This window comes from Capsicum annuum, chromosome 9 (genome assembly GCF_002878395.1).
Source record: "Capsicum annuum cultivar UCD-10X-F1 chromosome 9, UCD10Xv1.1, whole genome shotgun sequence".
NCBI classification, from domain to species: domain Eukaryota; kingdom Viridiplantae; phylum Streptophyta; class Magnoliopsida; order Solanales; family Solanaceae; genus Capsicum; species Capsicum annuum.
This window is the reverse complement of record NC_061119.1, coordinates 200957347-200963423: the sequence shown is the minus strand read 5'-3', so window position 1 is coordinate 200963423 and position 6077 is coordinate 200957347. Positions and strand designations below refer to the sequence as shown.

The following is a 6077-nucleotide window of genomic DNA, read 5'->3' as shown; positions in this document are numbered from 1 at the left end:
TCTAGATTCAACCTCTCTTGCAGCACCAGTAGAGGATCAAGTGCGACAAGAATTGCTAGACTCCACTATTCGTGCATCACAACCCACAGTTGAACGAGTGCAGTAAGATCAGTCACAACTTCCTAATTTACAAGCAAATGAACAATTTGAAGCAGGCAAGAATATATATATATTTTAGTACATACTATTTCAAAAATTATCTTCATTTCAGTAATTTTGTTGTTGATATTATTGTAGGCCCTTCAACTAATAAAAGAAAAAGATGTGCAACACAAATGGAAGTAGTACATGGACGGACTGACCGTCAACTAATAGTGCTAAATGAGTTGAACCAGCCTATTGGTACAACTAAAGTAGTGGTCACTGAATTTTCCAGCTTTCTTGGCACATTGGCAAGGAATGGGATATTTTGTCCTCTTAATCTCAGTTGGACAAAGTTGAAGACACACGATGAAATATGGAGCTATATTCAGGTTCTAAGTTCTCAATATTTTGATTTCTACTTGAATACTTTGGACAATTTTAAACTAACCCAATTCAACCCAATTATAGGAGAAATATGACATTCCCAACAATGGAAAAGATTAGGCTATGAGATCAGTTTACCTGGGAGGACAAAAATAACCCTGGTGAATCTCGATTTCCTGCTCAGGTGAGAAAGTATTTAGCATATAATTTCTTTTGGATTTGAACTAAAAGGTCATATTAGTACGTTCTCTTTAGGACGCTGTTTTTAAAAGCAAACTTTTAGTGCAGTAAGAGAACAATATAGAGAAGTTGTAGTACCATTAGTTTTGGTTTTTATATTTGTTCTGTAGTATATTTGTTCGACTGTGTTTGAGTAGGAAATTGTAGTACAATTTGACATTGCCCTATTTTCTTTCTTATTCCATTGCTTATCCACTGTTTTTCTTCTTTCCATTTTATGGGGTAATAACTTGAGAATCTCTAGATAGGATGCGTGTTATATTACATCCTAAGAAAATATCTTCCCATTGATTCTGTATAGCATAGTACTGATATCACAATACATGTTATCGGAAAAAGGTTTCTATATTTTCTATTGGTAGTTTTCCAAAAGGGATCCTTGGAAAAGAAAAAGTTGTCTACCTATTTTCTTTCTTATTCCATTGCTTATCCACTGTATTTATTCTTTCCATATGCCTGCATTTCATTGGTATCCCATCCATTTCAGCAATTTTGTCCACACTATTTTCACATATTGACATCTAAAAAATAGGTGTTCAAACACTTCATCATCACTTCCACAAAACACACAAGCTTGAGGTACTTTGATTCCCATCTTTAGTAATCTATCCACTGTGGCCAGCCTTTCATGGGACCAGGTTAGTAGAAATAACTTTATGATTGCTCTTCCCGATTGCTTTCTGTTCTGGTAAGCAGAAATAAGTTTTTCTTTCTAATTTTAACCAACTTGACATTATATTTTTGGTCTTGATCTTACAGAAACTTAAAGAATCATGAATCAATAAGGGTGTTCGAGAAATCATCAGAAAGCTAAAAAGTTTTTTTCAGCTGGATCACTAGCAGCTCTACAAAACAAACAAATACTAGAACACAAGCTACATAAATGCAAAGAAAAATAATCAAAAGCAGAAGGAGAAGTCAAATAATGTTCCGCCTATATATCAAGTACCAAAACAAGTGCAATAGGTGCCAGCTATATCTCAAGTATCAGAACAAGTGCAACAGGTGTCTCTGGATTCAACCTCTCTTGCTACACCAGTAGAGGAGCAAGTACGACAAGAATTGCCAGACTCCACCATTCGTGCATCACAACCCACAGTTGAACGAGTATAGTAAGATCAGTCACAACTTTCTAATTTACGAGCAAACGAACAATTTGGAGCAGGCAAGAATATATATATATGTTAGTTCATACTATTTCAAAAATTATCTGCATTTCAGTAATTCTGTTGTTGATATTATTATAGTCCCTTCAACTAATAAAAGAAAAAGAGGCGCTACACAAATGTAAATAGTACATGGACGGACTGACCGTCAACTGATAGTGCTAAATGAGTTGAACCAGCCTATTGGTCCAACTAAAGTAGTGGTCACTGAATTTTTCAGCTTTCTTGGCACATTGGCAAGGAATGGGACATTTTTTCCTCTTAATCTCAGTTGGACAAAGTTGAAGACACACGATGATATATGGAGCTATATTCAGATTTTAAGTTCTCAATATTTTAATTTCTACTTGAATGTTTTTTCCAGTTTTACACTAACCCAATTCAACCAAATTATAGGAGAAATATGACATTCCCAACCATGGGAAAGATTGGGCTATGAGATCAATTGCTACTGCGTTTAGAGGGTATAAGTCCAGACTCAAGAAAGATCACTTTTATGTCTACACCAATGATAAATTCGAAGGGCAAAAAGGCCTAGCACTGTTCTAGAACCTGTATATGAGGATCTCCTTAAGTATTAGAATTTTGAAGAAGCTGAGGTATGATATCAATATGGACAACTGTTATATTATTGTTAGCATGCATTTATTATTTAATTCATCATTCCTGATCTTCATTTTTATGTTCTTCTTTCGATATAAGGCATCAAATTCTGTGTGTTTAAACCTTCACTGCCTTGATCTTTTTATTAAAAACTTATTCATAAATATTGACTTGCAGGATACATCCAAGACTAACAAAGAAAATAAAAAAAAGTTTAAGTATCCGCACACTATGGGAAAAATAAGTTTTGCTCTAATCCATGAGGTTTGATGTTTTCTCATATTGTTACTATGAATTTGCTGACTTTACTTCATAATATTTTAATGCTGACTTGCATTTAACTAGGAAAAAAAGAAGGAAAATTCTGGTACTTTGTCAAATAAGTAATTCTTTGTGGCTACTAGAAGAAGAAAACCTAATCGAGTATATAAGGACACATCTGAAGAGATTACAAACAAAATAGTATGAAATTTTCTATTTCAAAATTGATTGAGATCATTGTTTTCTTAAATATTGAATCAACTAATTTACTTTTTCTTGAATTTGATGTGTAGGTTGAAAAACAGAGAGTAGAGACTCAAGAAAGTGAAGATGATACTCAATCAACTGATGTATTCACAACAGTTATGGGGCCTGATCATCCTGGTTGATTAAGACTATTGGGACAATGGGTTACCAAGTCTCTTTTGAAACCGAAAGCAAGTGATTCTGGATCCTCTTCAAAAGCTGATAAACTGGTGGAGAAGAGAGGATGCAATAAAGAATGTAGGAAAAATTCAATGCTCAAAGAGATATCATTGAGCGAGATGTTACAATGAACATCATTGCACAACTTTAGCGTTTAAATCCAGGATTAACACTTGATTCTAATATGTTAGGATTCAATGTTGATTCGTCGGGAGAAGTGGTTGCTAATCAACCAATAAACCGTCCATCTGTTGGCAGTAACAATCAAGATCAGTCTTCATTTCTTAATCTGTTGGTAGTAATAATGGTTGTTCTATATAAGTGTTGCTCATATAAGTATTGTATAATAGTTATGTTAGTATATCTATTGCTTAAAAAATATGAAAGCATAGTATTTTGTTTGAGGATCAGATATCATCCTTGGCTTGTAGGCGTGTTTTTCGGTTTTAGATTGATATGGTTTTTTCTAAACCAAGGAAAACACCCTTGGACTCCACTTTAGGAAGTTCTTAATAGTAGTATTAGTCTCAAGCTCTCAGCTATTGGAACCTGGTAGCCATCACTTCTAGGCAGTTGCATTGGATTCAAAATTAAAAATAATGGGTTCCCTTAAATATGTTGTAGCTGATCAATGCTCGAAGAGGATCCATGTTCAGTTGAGAAATTTTCTTGTAAAATAAATGTTGGTGATACAAGTGACGTTGACTTGAAAGGAAGTAGTTGTACTAAAAATTCTGATTGTAATATTGAACCTTGAAATCTCTCATTAACTACAGATTGGCCTTCTAGCCTACGCTGTTGATAATTGCTGCTAGATAGTCCTTCTAGCTCATTAACTACAGATAGTCCTTGAAATTTCTCACATTATTCTCTGGAACCTCAAAAATCTAAATTCTAAAATATTTTGTTTAGTGATCTCGTGTACTTCTCTGGAATTTGATCTTGGTGGTTCTCTACAATATGCAACCTCATAGTTTTCCTCAACATGATCAGCCAACACATTAAATGTATTGGTATATTTGTCAGGCAATACAATTACTACATGCCCTTTAACTGAAGTAATAGTACTATTTGCCCTTTCCTTACCACCAGAAGCAACTTTAACATACTCACCAAGTTCAAATATCTTGGACAAATCTTTGTTGTGTATTACAATACTCTAGGAAGACCTTCACTCTCCAATTTAAGGTAAACAACATCATCATCAACTCCTAGAACTCATCCCTATATAGTTTTTAGTTCTTCGTTCAGAACAACAACTCGATCTCCTTTCTTGAAATGTTTCTTCCTCTGATTTTTTATGGGCAATGTGGAAAAAGACAATAATCTTTTTGCACGCTCATTTTCATCACCCTTAGCTTTACAAAATTTCTCAAGATCATCCAGAGTTGGATGAACCTTGTAACCAATTGACCTAATAGACACTAACATAAAAAAACCTATCTTTCAATTTCATAAACTTCATACCATTCACTGTATCAAAGTAATCCAGTAATTGAATCTTTTTGCCGTGTTACTGGAATCCCCAATGACTTAGCTTTAGTATCACTCCATGATATCACGGTAGGGTAGAAATTCTCCTCTTTTGGCATTTCTATACCATCAAACATGTTAACCAGAGCCCGCAAATCAATCCTGGTCTCCAATAAGGATGAACTAAAATATGAAAGATCATCTGATGAGTTCCTTAGACCAGATAGGTTTACTGTTTCACAGTACCTTTGCGTATGCGTATTTGGGTTCAGTTAACCTTGAAAGAGTAGTTGGTTTTAAGACCCTGTAAAAATTTTGATCAACAACAACAACAACAAACTCAGTGAATTCCCACCAAGTGGGGTCTGAGGAGGGTAAAATATACGCAGTCCATACCTCTACCTCCAAAGAAGTAGAACCCTTTCATATGTGTAATGTAATTTTTGACTTTAATTATGATAAGAAATGTTAAAAGGGTGTTCTAGTGAAGTTCTAGAATTATTAAAAGTCATTCGGGGTCATTTTGGGACCCCAAAGTAGTAATTGGATGGGATTTACCCATGTTGCTACCACAAGCCCACTTTGACAGTTCACAGCCTTGGTGATTCTAATATTTTTATGTCGTTATTTTAAGTGCTAATTTATATTAATTTATTCGCTTTTTATAGGTGTCCAAAATGAAGAAAGTGATGAAGACATTGACCTTACTTGAGAAGATTTTTTGATTATGGATAAATGCTCTAATATTAATAGTTTTGTGTTGACTTTCTTAAAACTTATCGTGACTCAAACTTGCTAGTATGTAAAAACTTAGCTAATCATTTGGACATGATTGCATTTTGCTTTTGGATTTAAATTACTAGCTTGTTGCATATTTTGAATTATGAGATTATTAATGAATGATTTTGTTTTATGATGTATATATATTGTGTTATAATTTATTATGTATGTAAATAAAAATTTAAATTAATACGAGTGAATATTTATATAGATCATTTTAATTAAATAACATGTGGCAATAATTGTTGCAATAGATCAATAAACCATTACAATAGGTAGTCAAAAAACATTGCAACAGAATAATAAAAGTGTCACAATAGATGCTATTGCAATGATTTAATCTCGTTGCAATAGAATCTATTCCAATGGTTTAATGTCGTTACAATAGATGAAAATAGGAGTTCCAATAAGTAATGAAATAGTTGTAATAGGTATTCAAAAAGCATTGCAACAGAATAATAAAAGCATCGCAATAGATGTTGTTGGAATGGTTTAATGTCATTGCAATAGCTTCTATTGCAACGGTAGTAACCATTGCAATAGATGAAAATAGGCGTCACAATAATTCAAAAAATAACCATCACCATAGGTCAAGCAACGGTGATGGTTGTCTAAAACCGTCGCCATAGGTCAAGCTATGGCGATGGTTCAGACAACCAT

At 33.7% G+C, this 6077-nt stretch overlaps 1 long non-coding RNA gene across 6 annotated transcripts; it reads left to right on the top strand.

The window, feature by feature from the left end:
* Positions 1-237: 237 nt before the first annotated feature.
* LOC107878234 lies at positions 238-5555 on the top strand. Of its 6 annotated transcripts, none has more exons than XR_007044532.1 (7): positions 238-473; positions 553-652; positions 1468-1891; positions 2271-2473; positions 2655-2741; positions 3032-4352; positions 5306-5555. It is a non-coding gene; the product is annotated as an uncharacterized LOC107878234 (long non-coding RNA). The 6 variants fall into 6 exon arrangements; XR_001676789.2 differs by having other exon boundaries at positions 2095-2473; XR_001676787.2 differs by adding an exon at positions 2823-2939 and having other exon boundaries at positions 1468-2473.
* Positions 5556-6077: the final 522 nt, after the last annotated feature.